This window comes from Euprymna scolopes, chromosome 16 (assembly GCF_053919585.1).
Source record: "Euprymna scolopes isolate OS-2025 chromosome 16, ASM5391958v1, whole genome shotgun sequence".
NCBI lineage: Eukaryota > Metazoa > Mollusca > Cephalopoda > Sepiida > Sepiolidae > Euprymna > Euprymna scolopes.
This window is the reverse complement of record NC_136497.1, coordinates 143,083,607-143,102,184: the sequence shown is the minus strand read 5'-3', so window position 1 is coordinate 143,102,184 and position 18,578 is coordinate 143,083,607. Positions and strand designations below refer to the sequence as shown.

Here is an 18,578-nt window from a genome sequence, read left to right as displayed (position 1 = left end):
GCATTTTACTTCAGGAAAATTTTTTTTATTACCAAATGAAGAATTTGAATGCAAACGCGGTAAGCACCATTTTCAAAGGTACGAAACTACTGCTATAAAAGTTAGTTATAATATCACCCCAAAATTATTATTAGGCAGAAAGTAAAATTTACAAAATTTTATTTTTGAATAAAAAAAAAAAAAAAAAAAAATACAGAAAAGTTTAAGAAAGTTGCTTTTCTATGTAGTGGGATAAATAGCAGTCAGAAAATACAGACTTATTTTCTCTCTTGTGAGGAAATGTCCCTGCTAGGGAATTTGATTAGACACTTGACCAATTAGCTTGCAATATACATGGATTTCATGGGTCCCATGAAGAATTACTTCAACCTCTTTAGGAATCACAGTTGGTCTGCAGAGAGAACCATGAAAGCGACAAGGAAAGACATACCATCTTTTTCTCTTTTGTCTTCATCAACTAGATGCTGCAGCCTGAAGGTAACTACTTGACAGACCTTTGTATTGAAAATAATGGTCGTGGATTTTAAATACTAAAGAGCAACCACATAATATCTGACATACTAACGAAAGAACTTGTGAGCTAAAAATTCACAAAACTCGATTGAGTGTCGTAAATAACATGATACTATTCTCACAGATCAAAGAGGAATATTGATATTTGCGATCTGTTGAGATTGTATCCCTTGGACTGTGAACAGTTGCCTTTATTGTTAACTGATGATATGGATTTTAAAGAAGGCACTCTGAGTTGTTCCCCCCCCTTTGATTGACTTTTTGTATAAAAGGCACGTAATGCAATGTGTTCTTCCTCTTTGGTGTATAGCTCTTTCCGTGTAAACATGTAAACAAACAGACACGTCTCTCGTGTGCTGAGAAAATGTTACGTTGTTAATTCATTTGTTTGTCATCGTCAAGATATACCTTCCACAAATGAAATTATTTAAAGAAAAGGCTCTCTTTATTTACTTCACAATTAACTCGGGTTATTAATTAACCTAACAAAAAATTATTAATTAAACCAACGCTTTAATAGCCCAAAGAACTCGCTATATTTCCTTTTCTTTTTTTTTCTTTTTTTTTCTTTTTTTTTTTCTTTTTTTTCTGTTCTCTTTTCTTTTTTTTCTTTTCTTTTTTTCTTTTCTTTTTTTCTTTTCTTTTTTTCTTTTCTTTTCTTTTTTTCTTTTTTCTTTTTTTTCTTTTCTTTTTTTTTCTTTTTTTCTTTTTTTTCTTTTCTTTTTTCTTTTCTTTTCTTTTTTCTTTTCTTTTCTTTTCTTTTTTTTCTTTTCTTTTTTCTTTTCTTTTCTTTTTTTTCTTTTCTTTTTTTTTCTTTTCTTTCTTTTCTTTTCTTTTTTTTCTTTTCTTTTTTTTCTTTTCTTTTTTTTCTTTTCTTTTCTTTTTTTTCTTTTCTTTTTTCTTTTTTTTCTTTTTTTTCTTTTTTCTTTTTTTTCTTTTTTTTCTTCTTTTTTTTTTTTCACTTAATGTTCGGCTATTTTCTACCGATACCGAACGTGATGATTTAAAGTCTGTTATGGAGACTCATTTTATTTCTCAACTGTCATGGCCGACACTGCTCTTCAGGGGCACTTACCCTGCAATCTTCGGTCAAAGGGAAATTACTCTTTTAGTTAGATGTACTTAACAGTACCTATCCCTATATACTATCCTATTTGTTTCCTTCTTTGGTTACTCCATACATTATGCTTTGGAAAAGGCCAAATATAATTTTTGAAGGCCAAATATAATTTTTGAAGGCCAAATATAATTTTTGAAGGCCAAACAGCAGTCCTAGCCAACTTCACTATATTTTACTGTAATAAGGTCGATTTGACAATCCTGGACAAGTATAATGTGACCGTCTTGAGGAGCGATACTGCTCCCCATTGGGGAGGTTAAGATCCCCTAAAACTCTGAATAAGACCGGGTAAATATGCTGAGATTGTCTGTTAAACGTTAATTGAATCCTGGATAGCGACAGGTGACCTATAAAAAGGGACAAGTTTATTGCGTTTGATAAAAATCCGACATATTTTTATTGTTTAAAACAATGACAGGAAATGTCCGAATAAGGAACAATGACATTCGTCTGGCCTGAGGAACCCCGGCTCAGACGTTCTGGGTTTCTGAGTAGAGAAAATTGACAGGATTTGACCCTTTGGGGTCACGTGAAAAGGATTTCATTTTTGGTTCCAGATTTACAAAACTGCGGACAAATTGCTGAACTGCACACACGCAAAATGTATCCAGGGATTCCCCAGAAAGCGTCTTGGACCCTGATTGGTTTAGCAGATCGCCAGACCCACCCCGTCACCTTAGTTTAAAAATGAGTACTCGGGTCGAAAGAGACAGCTTGAAGCCAAATCTCGAGGGAACCACATGCTCCCAGAGGACGACGCCCCCCCCCCCAACATCCATCTTGAAACGTGTCTGGCCTTGATTGGCTTAGCGAATCGTCAGACCCACCCCATGACCTTAGTATAAGAGCGCATACTCGGGTTGAAAGAGACAGATTGAAGCCAAATCTCAAGAGAAACACACGCTCCCCGGAGTGCGACTGCCATCAAGGAAACGAAGAATAAGATTTTTGGAAAATCTTGATATTTTCTGGTGTGATCGAACTGAACGTTGTATATATGTAAAACTGGAACTTTCATGAAATTAACTTTTTTCAATAATGAATAATTTTCAATAATGACTTAAAAAGCTTTCAATGTAAGGAAGATAACTCGTATTTTATGTAAAAGTAAGAAATAGTTATCTATGTGGATTTCGCTTTTTATTTATACCAATTTTTTAATTTGTGAAGCTCGATGTAACTACAGAGCATATACAAATAAATGAAAAAACGTCTATATTCCAAATCTCAAGATGTTGACCATCTTACAATATCTTCCTTTAAATACGTTGAAATGTTCAATTCTTGGCAGCACCTGTTTCATAGTGCAGAATCACTCATGTAATTATGTCCTGTTTAAAATTTATTTCACCCTTAACTCATCAGAAGAAAAAACACTTATTAATTTTAAAAGAAAATAAAGGCATATGAGCATGATTACAAGATTTGTTACTCCGTCAAGAATTGGCATAATAATTACATGAATGATTTTGTGCTACGAAACAGGTGCTTTCAAGTATTATGCATGTCAACGTACTTAAAGAAATAAATGGTAAGATGGTGAACATCTTGAAATTTGGAACATAGACTTTTGTCATATATAATCATTGTTCTTATGTGTGTGTGTGTGTGTTTTTTTTTTGTTTTTTTTTACATGGTAGTCACCACTTATCAAGGCCCGGAAGCCACTCGGGGATAAGGGTTATTGCGTGTACAGTAATCAATGGGATAGTATCGTAGTAATCGTTAGTAATGGAGATTTAATAAAGTTATGAGTGTTGTTTTACATGAAAGGTAAGTGACCATGTGTGAAACTGCAAATTGTGAAATGAGGTCAACCAGTTGATAGTGCACCAGGGGAAAGAACTATGCTGTTTTGCCAGCCACAATTGGATTCCACAAGCGTTTGAAGGTGTAAGGCCCAAATCTGACTTGTAGGATTCGAAAAAAAAAGAAAAAAATTTCTGACTCTAAATCCAAGTATGTAAAATGAACGTGATGCTGCTGATGATGATGCACACTTTAGAGGAATTTGTTAATTGCAGACTCATAAAATGGTTCAAATGGTATTGCTGTACAATGAAGTCTCTTCTGAACATCAATTCATCAGAACAAAATATGATGTAAATATTAGTGATGAGGCGATTCCAATAGGCGGATAGTGAAGCACTGCAGCATCTTTCCAGCACTTCCTGCAGCTGCGCTGGCTCCGACTGTATTGATTTGCTTTTCTCAGACTTTTTCTGCAACGCTGAGAGGGGGAGCCTGGTAACTGGGCAAACCTACATCTCCTTATCTGCTCAAATCTGCATCCGGAGAGGCAACTTCAGCTTTGAACTGTATAACCACAGCAGATGCTGCAGTGCACCATCAAATGCACAATGCCATTTTCTTATTAGACAAATAGTTGCCATCATGATTCCAATATTTTTCAGATTCCGATACAATTACCAGTACTGTTCTAAATTCCTGATTCCAATCATTTTAAATTTTTTAAATATGGAATTGCTTACTTGGTGGTAGGTGTCGAATTACCCCCCCCCCCCCAAAAAAAAGCATGCAAATATTTTTGCAAATATAGAAATACTCGTGTGGGGATAATCTATAGCTTTTAGTTTCATTAGTTAAAAATCAATAAATATTTTTTTTTATTTCATTATTATTACGAGCCATGGAAAATTAATTTCTGGTCAAAAACTAACAAAATATATGAACAATTAAAAGAATCGTTTTTGGCATTGGAAAATAGGCAAAAACTTTTTACGATTCCGATGCTGATTTTTATACTGTAAAAAGTTTCGATTTTTGATTCGGATTAATCGTCCCAACACTAGTAGATATATTTGGATAATATAAAAAAAATCATCATTTTCTGTTTTTCTCCCTTTACCTTCAGTAAAAGCGGTATCAGTCAAAAAAAAAAAAAAAAAAAAATTGACCCGGCTTCAAGAAAGGATGCATCTTTTCATTGCAGAAAAAGAAAACGCATTTTTATTTTATTTTTTATTATTTTTTTTATTTTTCTGATTTTGCAAAAACTTTCCCTTTTTTGCCCAATCATTAATCGTTGTTTCAAATGTGTGAAAGAGCAATATTTCAGGTGAATATCCGTGATAGCACGCTATCTTTTCGGGCACGACTGGTTACAGCTTTCCGTATCGATTCCTTTTGGAAAGTGTTAACGGTCAATATTGGTTTTCTCTGGATATTTCTACAGTCAATAACTTTGCCTCTCCCAGAGATAACCCCATAAATTCTTTTAGTTCATATCTGATTTTGCCAAGAATCGAGGGTGGGGGATAGAAGGGTGGGGCATTGTGTAGAAAGAGCAAAGATCTCCACATGCAATTTCCCAGGCCTGCAGTCTGCAGAAGTCACTTAATAAGTATCAGCGAATGACCTGGTTGCTACCATTATCTTCCAAGAAAGATGGACGCTAAATACGAACATCGTCATTTCGATTCACACAGAGAAGCGTTAAGTCCAACATCGTCATTTCTTTCCGATGTTGGACTTAACGCTTCTCTGTGTGAATCGAATTTGTTAAAGGATTGATGCCAACCGCATTCTTTGATTTTCTTAAGTGTCTGTAAAGATAGTTGTTGTTGAACGGTCAGTGGAAGAAAAGCTGCAACTGGGTTTTACTACATGCTTAAAAATTTATCTATTTTGATTTGCGATTCTCAAACTGGTCTATTTTACTTCAATTGTGGTTCTTGGGTTTTTCAATTTTCCCAGGTAGTACTGGGTTAAGGTGTATCAGAATTTTTGTAGGAATTTTTGACACCCCTAACACGAAACTGCAAATAAAATATAAAAATCTCGTAATTTCTCTGTTAAAAGTGGGTTGTTTATTTTCCTTATGGCTTATACTTCCAAAATAAACTATTAAAGTTGTAAAAAAATAATAGAAATAATATTTTTTTTATTTTTTAAAAAACAGTAATGAAATTAATTCAATTTTACGAGTTCAATATTTTTCAATTTTTAAACTTTAAAAATCTATCAATTTTTCTATTGATTCTATTTTTATATTTTCAGGGTCAATGTGAAATTTTATGCTCTTTCCAATAAACTGAATATAGTATTTTAGACAAACGTTTTTTTTTTTAAATTCACGCCCCCCCCTCCCCAATTTTGAAATGTCTATTAAAAAGTAAATAATTAATTTACTTACCAAAGTTTTATATATCACAATTTGAAGATAAAAGATCAATAAATAATATATTCAAATTTAAAACAAAAAAGTAGTGTTTTTAGAAATTTACCTGTAAAGTCCGAAGTTTAAAACCTTTTTTTTTTTTTTTAAACCACGTTGTTTTTTTTGTTTTTTTAAACCACGTTGTTTTTTTTTGTTTGTTTTTTTTTTAATGAAACCTTGGTCCTTACTCCTTTTAATTGAAAAAAAAATTAGGGTTTGAATTACATTTTTCGAGTAGTTATAAGCTTGGAAAGACAGGGTGCCGAATAATTCAATATTTTTCACAAAGTTTCTGACACACCTAGTGCTGGGACACAGATCCTGCTAGTTTTTTTTATGTAGTGACGGTTCTTTGAAATGGTTGATTACATTTGTATTTTATAGTCAATTTCATTTTTACTTTAATTTTATCTTCTTGGCAAAATTTTCTTTCCTTTAATTTTTCCTTCAGTGTATCTGTAATGTTTTGCTTACAATTATAATTCGATAATATTTTTAATTGTTAATGCAAATTACTTAGCTCTAATCTTTAACTATCAAGTTATTAATATTAACTATTATTGAGCTGCAACCCAGAGTTTTATACTTGTTTAAAAATTGAACCATTTTGACTTGTGATTCTCAAACTTCATAGGATTGTGTTTTTATTTGTTTTTTGTTTCTTTTAATTTTCCCAGGAAACCACTGTCAATAATGTCCCCCACTCTTTATCTGTGTCTAAATCAAAACGTAGATTCCATGAACAAAGCTTCTTAGAACTGCACGCATGTGGAACTCTCTTCTGTTTGCCTGTTTCCTACGCGACTACAACTTGGATGTCTTCAAGTCCAACATAAACAAATTCCTGATAAACTGCCCCTTAAGCAATCCAATTTATCATATCTCCATTACTAACGATTACTACGATATTATCCCATTGATTACTGTACACGCAATAATCCTTATCCTCGAGTGACCTCTGGGCCTTGATAAGTGGTGACTTCCTTGTAAAAAAAAAAAAAGGCAGTGCTGGGACACAGATCCTGCTAGTTATGAAGTGACGATTCTTTGACGTTGTTGATTACATGTGTGTTTTATAGTTAGACAAAAAGACTGGCGTTATGATTTTGGACTTTTGAGATGAGGATTGATAATTTGGACTACTGTTCTCATTTTGAGTGTTCTCACAACGTAACCTGAAATCTTCTGAAATTCTGTGCAGATTTCTGGCAGGAATATTCTTGAGTTTGACACGGTAGAGCTGAAAAAGATCGAAGGTAACATGGCTGTTTACCAGGTTGAAAGAACGGACAAGAATTCTTGCGTTACTAGATGAAGAACAGTTGAAGTAGCAGGTCCAGGTAATAAGGGAAAGCCATGGAAAAGCTGACAGGAAGTGATAAAAATGAACAGTGATAAATGATTTTGGAAATCGATTTCTTGAAGTTGTCCAACACATGCCAGTATATAAAAAACGGACGTTAAGCCAAATGTGATGGAGAAATCAGTAAATATTTAAACCATCTTTAAATTGCAACCCGATCATGAGATCGAAGTCTAATTAAATTGAATATTCAAAGTTTAAAAAGATATTTAGTTATAGTCCAGATGGTGTGTGTTTTTGGACTTCGTGTTTTCGCTCTACAGATTGCTAAAATAAAGATATCCCGTTTCAGTTTGGTGAATGTGCGGACACTGTACCAACAAACAGCAAATACTATTCAGTGGCATGTGTACAGGTGGAACGATAAAATTGTCGCCTTAGAAAAGACATGATTCCATTTCCATTTGATGAAAATCGGTCTTTTTTTTTTTTTTTTTTTTTGCATCTACTAGTTGGCCAGCTGTGTATAAATCTCAAGAGCGATAGGAGCCTTCGATCATGTCTGAAAATGACACAATGTTCAACTAGAAAGATTGAGGATGCGCCACTGTACAGCTCATATTCTCTATTGATTCAAGTTATGACAACGGGACCATTGCCTGCACCCTCAAAATGCAAATCCAGACGTTTCAGGGCACAGATCAACGAAGTTTCTAGCCACAGTTATGGTCTTTGGTGTGGTTTCAAGTGAGGGCCACATCATGCCACCTCACATCTTCGAAGTCGGCTTGAAAATCAACACCTAAGTGTACCAGGATGTGCTGAAGAATGTCGTAATCCCCTGGTGCAATCGTGTGTCCACTGGCAGACCCAGGATGTGGCAGCAGGACTCTGCGCCAGTCCACAAGTCTAAAGAGATCCAGGCTTGGCTTCAGAAGGAGTGCTACGAATTTGCACCCTTCTCTCACTGCCCCCTCCTCCCCCAACCTGAACCCGCTGAACAACTTCGTTTTGTCATACGTCGAGGACATCACCAACATGACCTCCCACAACACCAAAGCCAGCCTGATCACCGCCATTTGCCGAGTATTCGCCGAGCTCCTGCTTACGCTTGTGGAAAAGACATACTCCCAGTTTCAGACCCGTATCAAAGCGGTGATTGAGGCTGAAGGCGGCTACATTGAATAGATGTCAGCTCTACGACATAATCGAGTTACCTGAATGGTAATGATTTTTTTTTTTCAATAAAAGTTTTAAAATAAAGCTGTAGTGTTGTTTTCTTTAGGTCGGCAAATTTATAGTTCCACCCTGTATTTAGTCTTTCCTCAATTTGCCTGAGAATTTTGGAACGTATTGTTGGCAATAAAAACTTTAATTTCGAGCAATAAAGTAGAAATATTTCGGCATTTATTGCTGAAAAATATACATCCTCGCTATCGAAACGGGTAACTGAGATTTCCCCTCTTTGAACCTATTAAAACGCTGTTTTTAAATGTTTGAAGAAATACGTTGGAATTCCTAATGAAAAGTAAAAATAAAGGAAATAAATAAATAAAGGAAATAAATAAATAAAGGAAATAAATAAATAAAGGAAATAAATAAATAAAGGAAATAAATAAAGGAAATAAATAAATAAAGGAAATAAATAAATAAAGGAAATAAATAAAGGAAATAAATAAATAAAGGAAATAAATAAAGGAAATAAATAAATAAAGGAAATAAATAAATAAAGGAAATAAAGGAAATAAATAAAGGAAATAAATAAATAAAAAATAAATAAAGGAAATAAATAAATAAATAAAGGAAATAAATAAATAAAAAATAAATAAAGGAAATAAATAAATAAAAAATAAATAAATAAAGGAAAGAAATTCTAACGGGAGAAAAGAAAAGTGAAAAAACATGTAAAGATTGAACTATGCCTAGGGACATTTTATTCACGTTTTTGTGTGGACTTTTGCGTTTTTCTTTCCTTTTTCTTTTATTTGCCTCAGAGCAGGTTTCAAATTCTTGTACATGTTTTTCATCATATGAATGTCTGTAACATGGCGTGAATGTGCGGATGGCGGCTGTATGCAAATGCCGAGACGCCTGCGACAGTGACAAGCAAGATATGGTCCCTTCTGGTGAATGATTGCCTTACTCTCAAATAACATGAAATCTCCCCTTCCCCCTTATGTTAAGAATGGCTTTCTTGATCAGTTGACCATGTCTAATTATCCAACCAAATGGACAGCAGAAACCGGAAATCAAAGCGAGCAGACAATCTTAAGCAGATATTTCAAGTAACATTTTTAAACACTCAGGAATTTTTTTTTTTCTTATTTTGTTAATATTTTTTTAATTAAATGTTTGTGACATTTAAAAAAAAAATCGTGTAACTTTGAAACTGAATGCATCTTAATTAGTGTTCGAAGATTTGCTTTCCTGTCAATGGGATATTTTTTTAGCAAGATATTGATTGGACATCTCGCTAGTTTATTTATTTTGCAACAAAAAACATTTAAAACAATTGTAAAATTAGTTTTATTTCATTATGTTATTTTACTTTTATATTAACTTCCGGTATAATCATGTCAATACACTGGTTCTCATTAGATTATTGAAGTTGAGCAACGTTGAGTTCGGCTAATACCAGATGAGTGACCATTTAGAAAAACCAGGCACTGTATGTAGAAAGATATTGACACCTCACTGCAAAAACCTAACATCGTCACCTCATCTGCCTGGGATATACGAGGGGTGTGCAATAAGTAATGCCCCCTGACCCACTTCCCATAGTAGTAGAGCAACGAAACTTGGCACAGTTATTAGTGTTTCTCTACATAGGAACCAACCAGAGTTATGCATTTCTCCCATCGTTTGATGCAGCTCTGGAGACCGTTTTTGTAGAACACCCCAGGTTGGTCCTTCAACCACGACGTGACTTCAGAAATCACCTGGGAAAGGCTTTCCTTTCAAAAACAACTTCATGGTTGGGAAGAGGTGAAAGTCAGAGGGTCCAAGGTCAGGAGAGTAGGGCGGATGGGTGGATTTCATAACCACATGCCCGTGCTTCTGATTTGGCGACATGTGAGTTGTGGACCGGAACATTGTCCTGCAGGAGGAGGGTACCTTTGCTGATCTTGCCCCGCCTTTTGATTTTGATAGCTTCACTTAACATCTCCAAAAGTGAAGCATAATAGGCTCCTGTAATTGTGGTACTCTTTGCCAGGAAATCTGTCATCACTACTCCGTCCTGATCCCAGAAGACTGAGCATGACCTTGCCGGCAGAGGGCTGCACCCTTGCCTTCTTAGGAGGTGGTGAGTCCAAGTGCTTCCACTGCATTGACTGCACTTTGGTCTCTGGATCATAGTGATGGACCCAGGTTTCATCCTGTGTAATCAGTCTTTTGAAAAACTTTGACTCATCTTCTTGGCGCATCTCCAAATTCATCCTCGAACACTTGACGTGTTCTCACTTCTGGAATGAGCAACCTGGGAATCCATCTGGCAGACACCTTATGCATATGCAAATGGTTATGAATGATAGTTTCCACAGACCCTGTACTAATCTTGACATATTGGGCTATTTGGCGCATAGTAATGCGCCGATCTTCCAAAATGGCAGCCCCAACTTGACGGACAGATGCCTAAATTCAAACACCTGTAAAACAGAACCCACAATTAGTTCAGAGCTATAATCTATATATCTATAAAAGTGAAAATGTGTGTGTATGTGTGTTTGTCTGTGTAAATTTCCTTACACAATAACTCTGTCAATTTTCAGTCTAGAGACTCGGTATGAAGATTTAGGAAAATCTTTGTAATCCATTTTTGGCCTGAAATTTGGCTGTTAAGAGGTCAAAATTCAACGATTTGACCTTTGAGAACTCTACCAAACTCCTCTGACAATTTTGGGTCTAAACACTTGAAATGTTAGATATAGGTTTCTTGGACATGGATCTAACTTGATTTGAGCCCAAAACAAATGTTAAGTGATCATAATAGGGGTCAAAGTTTTAAAAAAATTTGACCTCTGCGGTCTCTACCAAATTACTCAGACAATTTCTGGTCTAAACATTTGAAATTTTACATAAAGGGTATTCAGAGATAGACAAGCTTTTTAATCGGTTTAGGTCGAAAATTTGAGCTACCAATATATAAATGTATGTATGTTTGCATGTCTGCCTAAAACTTTTGACAGAGGCGACGCATTTTCACAAGATCAGTATTGTTTTGAAGCTCGACTCTTCAGACGAAAAATACCGAAAATTGGCTAAAAACATTAATTTCTTCACCCTCAACTGTGCACTTTTCTACAAGGAGGGGTCGCTTTTTTCACCAATATTTTCAAAAGTCATCCTGTCTTTTCGATTGTCTAGCCTTAATTTAAACCTATGTCACTTCCGGTTTAGCGGTGGTCATAACAGCAAAGACGTCACGTTTTTTCCCTGTTCTTTTCCTCCTTTGCGGTACAGGTTCGAGCCTGCCTTCCTACAACCACTTTTTTATTTTATTTTTGCTGAACAAACACCTCTAAACAGCCGGGCAACGCCGGCTACCCATACTAGTAGAAAATAAAACAATAACATTTCAAGTTCTTGTAAGGTCTTGTAGTTTGCTTGTGTGTATTGTGTAAGGGTAGTTTGTTAGTTGTTGTTGTTGTTTGCTTGTGTGCATTGTTTAAAGGTACTTTTTTAGTTGTTGTAGTTTGCTTGTGTGTATTGTTTAAGCATAGTTTGTTAGTTATAATTTGCTTGTGTGTATTGTTTAAGCGTAGTTTGTTAGTTATAATTTGCTTGTGTGTATTGTTTAAGCATAGTTTGTTAGATGTAGTTTGCTTGTGTGTATTTTGTTGTAGTTTGTTAGTTGTTGTACTTTGCTTGTGTGTATTGTTTAAGGGTAATTTGTTAGTTGTAGTTTGCTTGTGCGTATTGTTTAAAGGTAGTTTGTTGTTGTAGTTTGCTTGTGCGTATTGTTTAAGGGTAGTTTGTTGTTGTAGTTTGCTTGTGTGTATTGTTTAAGGGTAGTTTGTTAATTGTAGTTTGCTTGTGTGTACTGTTTAAGGGTAGTTTGTTTGTTGTAGTTTTCTTGTGTGAATTTTTTAAAGGTAGTTTGTTAGTTGTTGTAGTTTATCAGACTATAACAAAGTATGGATATACTTGGTTTGAAAAAATAAAACTAGACAAGAAAGGTTTTTTTTTAAATTAGATTTTCCAGTTAGGGTTATTTATAGTTCTTTTGCACACTATATTAAAATGTATTTAAAAGAAAATGAGCGGAAAATTCATTCACAGTCTAATAATAAACACATGTATAATATATTAGAAGAACACCTGACTCTGGTATTTCTCAAACAGAATAGTTTTGCACCACTTTTATACTAAAGATTACAGGGTGGAACAATAAATTTGTTGCCCTAAAGAAAACGACACTACAGCTTTATTTTAAAACTTTTATTGGGAAGGTCAATTCAGGTAACTTGATTATATAGTAGAACTGGCAGTTATTCACTATAGCCGCCTTTAGCCTCAATCACTGCCTTGATATGGGTCCGGAACTGGGAGCATGCCTTTTAACAAGTGTATGTACACTTTCGCATTATTTTTGAACTTCTGAAGGATCACACATATAAAAAATTCAAGATATACATATCTGGTTAAATTCAAAATTGCGACAATAACAAAACATGCAATGTTATTTTTCTACATAATTTTTTTTGGCTTGATGAATGACGTGCCCAATTTTTTTCTTTTCTTTCTAACGTCAGTAAATATCTGGTTTCTGAAGAGTCTACGATGAATAAATTCAGTATTGACATACAAATAACTGATTGGGTTACGTAACGAAACAGTTGCTGTAAAAACATGGAATTTTTGACATGTTGAAAGAAATAAAAAAAAATTAGATGAATAAAAACCTTTGAAGTTGGAAAAAATCACTCGCAAATAAGACTTTCACTCGTAACGTAAAGCCCTTGAGAGAGAGTGAGTCTTAATTGCTTGTAGACAAAATGGTCCGTAAAATAATATGGGGTGCCTATGGAAATTTAGCATTTTATGTTGTGTGCATATATATATATATATATATATATATATATATATATATATATATAGCATATAAAGTAAATACTAGTGCTGGGATGATTCCAATATTTTTCTCGATTCCAATACAATTACTGATTCCGATTCTTTTAAATTTCTACATATTTAACTATAGAGTTGTTATTTTCCCTCGATTTTCGTAAAAATACACGTTAAATATGCAGATATTTTCCTAAACATCAAAAGTACACACGTGGAAGATGATCTATCGATTTTAGTTTTACTGGTATTTTAAAATCAATAAATATTTATTATTTTATCATTATTACAATTTTTATTTATACCAAAATAGTGCTCAATGAGTGAACAGAGCAGGTATATTAATTTTATTTATACAAACATTAATGGCTACATATGTGCATACATGTTTCGACGGTAATTCTTGGCCCGAAGACGTAATCCCCCAACGTGGGTGATTACAGAAACATGTATGCACATATGTAGCCATTAATGTTTGTATAAATAAAATAAATATATGTATATATAAAATTTTATTTATTCAATGAATTTAAAAATTTATGACGTGAAGAAGAGATGGTAGACATCGAAATCCTATAGGATAAGGGGTTAAAATATTTCCAATGTATTCTTTGTCTTACATAGAATAATACAAATATTTTGATTTGAAATTTAAACATTTCATGTCATGAATTTTTAAAATTCATTGAATGACTAAAATTTGATTTATTTGCTCTATCTTGTATATCGAGCAATTTTTATTTAGGTGGGATAGTACTTATAGAATATTACTGCCAGTAATATCTTGTAAAACTTATAATCATAGGTTTTCATACCAGTTGATAGTTAAATAATTTTATTCTGAAGTATATATATATATTTGTGTGTGTGTGTGGTGTGTGTGTGTATTAGTGATGGGACAATTCCATTATTTTTCCCGATTCCGAGACGATTACCGTTCCGTGCTAAATTCCCTATTCCGATACAATTACCGATTCCGATTCTTTATAAATCTGTAATTTTTTAATGATAAGATTTTCGTAAAAACACATGCAGATATTTTCCTAAACGTCAAATTACATTTGTGGAGAGTGATTTATCGATTTTAGTTTTACTGGTATTTTAAAATCAATAAATATTTATTTTATCATTATCATCAGCAATGGAAGATTTTGGTTTAAACAACATGAAATGAAAAAAAAAAAAAAAAAAAAAGAAGAAAATTAATAGAATCGTTTTGGCATCGGAAAATAGGCATCAATTTTTCCGATACCCTCAAGTCTTCCGATTTTTACGATTTCTGATTCCGATTAATCAACACTAGTAAATACTGAAATCGATACATGAAATATTTCTTATAAAATTTTGTGTGGATACATGAAATTATATATTATTGATGTAAAAAAAAAAAACTTATTTGTTTTCAAACATAATGAATTCCAAATGTCTTATTTATTAAAAAAATAACGGTTGAAAGTTTATTTTTCACTCAGATGTGAGCTTTGGAAAATTGTCGGTGAGTGAAAAAACAAACACAAACGCCAAAAGATAAGCATTTTCTTATTTCTAGTCGCCACTCTGAAAAATCACTCACAAATGCGACTGTTTCACTTGCAACGTAAAGCCCTTGAGAGAACGTTGATTGTTTGTAGACAAAACAGTCCATAATATAATATTGGGTATCTATGGAAATTTAGCATTCTGTTTTGTGTGCATATATATATATATATATATATATATATATATATATATATATATATAGTTATGAAAATATACTTCAGATCATTTTACAACACTGCTCTAAAAGACATTCACTTCGGATTTTACCATGCAATTTGGATGTGAATTTTTATATCCTTTTCATTAACTTCCCTTACTCTACTTTTGTGATTTTCCATGTCTCACTTACTTTAGCAAATAAGGTGTAAACAATTATAACTATTTGCTAATATTTTCTCCTCTGAAGAGATGGTAGACATCGAAATCCTATAGGATAAGGAGTTATATTTCAAATGTATTTGTCTTACATAGAATAATAAAAATCTTTTGATTTGAAATTTAAACATTTCACCTCAGAAATTTTAAAATTCATTGAATGGTTAAAATTTGAGTTATGAAAAAAAAAAAATATATATATATATATATATATGTAAAATAAATGGATTTTACTTGTGTTAATGGAAATTCAATTAACTTTCTTGGAGTTATATATTTGGATTTTACCGTCACTGGATTATTTATCTTCCACCAGACTATCCATTCACATGTAATCACCTTTTTCTTTACCATATTCCCTCTGCTTCACTTTTTTCTTATCAAGTAAGATCTTTGACTTGTTGTTTCATCAAATACTTTTGCATGCAAAATCCGATCACGCATTTTGCTAATTCCTATCCTCTGATGAGAAGGAAAGTATTTTTTCGAAACTCCGCGGATTAAGGACTATCCACTTATCTAGTGTTTCCTTTTCAGATTAAATATGTTTTTAACTCATTTCAAAGTGTTTTTAACATGTTTTATTAACTGTTTGCTCGTATATATATATATATATATATATATATATATATATATGTAAATACTGAAATCGATACATGAAATATCTCTCCTTATAAAATGTTATGTGGATACATAAAATTATATATTATGGATGTAAAAAAAAAAAAAAATGTATTTGTTTTCAAACATAATGAATTCAGAATGTCCTATTTACCTTCGTCTACCTTGACTAGGTAACATAGGTGCTAGATTCAGTGAAAGAATCTGTTTGTACAGCAATGTTACTTTGCATCGAATACGCGAGTTGTTTCCTCCACCAAAGCACATCCTGACGTTGATTCTCCCAGCATCTTATTTACTTATCATATTTGCACAACGTTGGGAGGACGTCTCGAGATTAGACGTCTGCGTCAGACACAGAGGAGACGTGACCCCCAAAAATGTGCCATGCAAATTATTGCCATCTATTTGCTATACCCCACGAAAGCAAAATGTAATACAAGGTCGGTTTTAATGTGTGTGTATGGTGGTGGTGGTGGTGGTGGAGGACCGGCTCCCCCCAAAAAGGGACACTGTGGAAGTAGGCAAAAATAAAAAAAATTAGTCAATAGAGAAGAAACCCTTCTTAAACTAAAGACAAATTAACTTGAGTGTAGCATCAGAACAGATACCTCACTGTGATCTTATATATTTAGATTATTGCACGTCAAATTAAAATGCATTGCAGTAACGAGTACATCTCTATATAAATAAAATGAACTCATTTTTTCCCCGTCTGATTTTGACCTTAATAGGATTAAAAATCAAGATATTTCATGCAAATATAATATGCACAAACGGCAGAACAATATCTGAGGTGTGTTATAGGCTTATTATTTCTCAAATTCCTCGATAATCTTAGATTTCTATACTTTTTCTGCTGAGAAGTCACGGCCAAAATCGGTTAAGATCAATGGAAGTGGTAAAATATTTTCTCTCTAATAAATTCCTCCTCCCCCTGCCACCACTTAACACCGTTTGGGGATCGTTCACAAGGAATAGTTGAGAAGAGAACACCGGTTTGGCTTCGTAGTTCTTTCATGTGAAGTTATTTAAAATCACTAAACTAAGCTGCAGTGCACTGTGGCGTAGTGGTTAGCGTGTTGGACAATTCACATTATATTTTCACGTTCGCGCCGACCTACCGTAGTCGTTTTTTTTTTTTCCTAAACAACTGGAATGGACTTTTCTTTGTGGCCGAACTGTTAACGTTGCAGATGTTTTTTTTTTTGTTTTTTTTCACACTTTATTTTCCTACTTTTACTCATGACTCCGGGTTTGATCCTTCCTACTTACCTACCATAAAATTTTTGAAACTCCCCCCCCCGTCCCGGAAACAAACACCTGGGGCAACGCCGGGTACCCCCGCTAGTTAAAGAATATAATTCAAAATGAGTTACAACAAACTTAGGTATAATGCCTGGGGGGTGGGGGTCGAGGTTCTTCCTATTTGTCTACAAAACTTTGAGATTACTCTTAGTCGACACCTTTCACCACAATACCGCATTCACACTATGGAGTTAAACCTACTTAAAAACCCCAAACGTTTTTTAAAAATGTGATGATTATGTATATGTGTGCATATAAAATCTTTTCCTTATGGGATGAAAAAGTTCATTGGAAGATAGAAAAAGTCTTAAATTTGTATCAAAGTTTGATGGATATCGATATATGTATAATCCACTGTGATTTTCGTCTGAGGTCCAGATATTCTTCCCAAAAAAAAATACCAAAAACGATTTTTTTTTGGTGGGGGGGAAGGAGGTTAAAGCAAATTCTTCTATTGCTGGTTGTAATGATAAAACAATAGATATTTATTGATTTTAAACTACCAGTAAAACTAAAGTCTACAGACCCCCCCCCCCAGTTTGTTTTTACGTTTGAGAAAATATAAACACATTTAACATGTGTTTATATAGCAATCGGGGAAAAATAACTTTTTAGTTAAATATTTATAGAGATTTATAAAGAATCGAAATCAGGAATTGTATCGGAATCGGAAAAAATATTGGAATCGTTTTCTCACTAATATATATATATATATATATATATATATATATATATATATATAATGCTTGTTAGATAAACCAAAATATCTAATATCATCATATTTGGTTTAACGTCCATTTTACGTGCTGGCTTTTAGAAATAGACTTAAACTAACCTATCTCTGACCAGGTTTTTGTCCCTCTTTGTCTCTAGTCCATTTCCCTTCTATATTTTCCTTGGCCGTCTCTTATGGGCTTCAGTGTGAATCCTCTGAGGTCATCAGATCTAAGCCTGCCTTTAAGACTCTCACTACATATCTTTTACACCGTTCGCATATTTCTCTCCATGCAACGCATGTCCTCAACCGTCACTGGCCATATTTCACTTGCATCCATCATCTTTATGTACAGCATAATTACATTGACACACCGGGTCCCTTTAGATCACCAAAGTTAAGCAACGTTGAGCCTGGTCATTGCTAAAATGAGTGACCGATTTGGGAATTCCAGGCGCTGTAAGTAGGACACCTCCCTGCAAGAGTTGCAAAAACCTGACGTCATCATCTCATCCTAACAGGGATATACATGCGACTGGGAACCGCTTGTGAATTTCATACTCCCATGGAACTTCCTCCCTTGGAGGAAGTCGGTTAAACCCGCATGAGGTTGGTGCTGTTTTCATATATATATATATATATATATATATATATATATATATATATATATATATATAATGTCGTCACACGGTGTACACGTGCCTGATAGACTCTTTCCCTTGGTCGACTGTGATAACGTTGTAAATACCAATTATATCATTTTTAGTATATTTTTCTTCAAAGACGATTCCAAATTCTATATTCGCAATTGTTTGATGTTTCTTTTGGTTTTGTTTAA

At 33.7% G+C, this 18,578-nt stretch overlaps 1 protein-coding gene across 11 annotated transcripts in view; it reads left to right on the top strand.

Moving 5' to 3' along the window:
* Positions 1–18,578, top strand: part of LOC145296137 (alpha-(1,6)-fucosyltransferase-like) — an 884,509-nt gene that overhangs the window by 696,308 nt on the left and 169,623 nt on the right. The window lies entirely within an intron of this gene.